The sequence below is a fragment of the Colobus angolensis genome, unplaced genomic scaffold (genome assembly GCF_000951035.1).
Source record: "Colobus angolensis palliatus isolate OR3802 unplaced genomic scaffold, Cang.pa_1.0 Scaffold386, whole genome shotgun sequence".
In the NCBI taxonomy this organism is placed as follows: Eukaryota; Metazoa; Chordata; class Mammalia; order Primates; family Cercopithecidae; genus Colobus; species Colobus angolensis.
Genome location: NW_012117221.1, coordinates 1,468,008 through 1,468,596, shown reverse-complemented (window position 1 = coordinate 1,468,596; position 589 = coordinate 1,468,008).

The window sequence follows — 589 nt, the reverse complement described above, 5'->3', positions numbered from 1 at the left end:
ACAAAGATAACTCTCCATCCAGAGTTTGGATAACTCTCCCATCAAGGTTAACTGACATTGAGATCACCATGTCTTCGCAACATGAAACAATGTGCACCATGCCAATACTCTTATTTCTCCCGCAGAAAGCATGTGAACGCTTGGGCAACACTTAGAAATTACTGGTGTGGCATCTCCAGTTATTTCCTGAGTCCCCATTTTTTCATCTGGTACATTTCATCTTGTACATTTAAAACCTTTTTCATTCTCCTTTTCAATTTCCCATTTGTTCTCTATGTCCCTAGCAGCTCAATTCTGAATTTGATGTGGGTTCTGTGTAGAGAGGAATATAGTCACCACCCTCTCATGGCCCAGGAACCCCATAATTAAAATGAGTGTGCTCCAAAGTAACCTCATGCCTTGTGTGTCTCACAATTACAGTCTCTGCCACAAATACAAAACAGGGGAGATGAGCCTGGATAATGGACACAGGCTCCCATCTCTTCCCACAGACACACATCACAGAGCAAAAAGCCTGCATAACTGCCCTCCACTGGGTAGAGGGTTAATGTCTTTTTTTTTTTTTTGAGACAGTCTCATTCTGTCACCC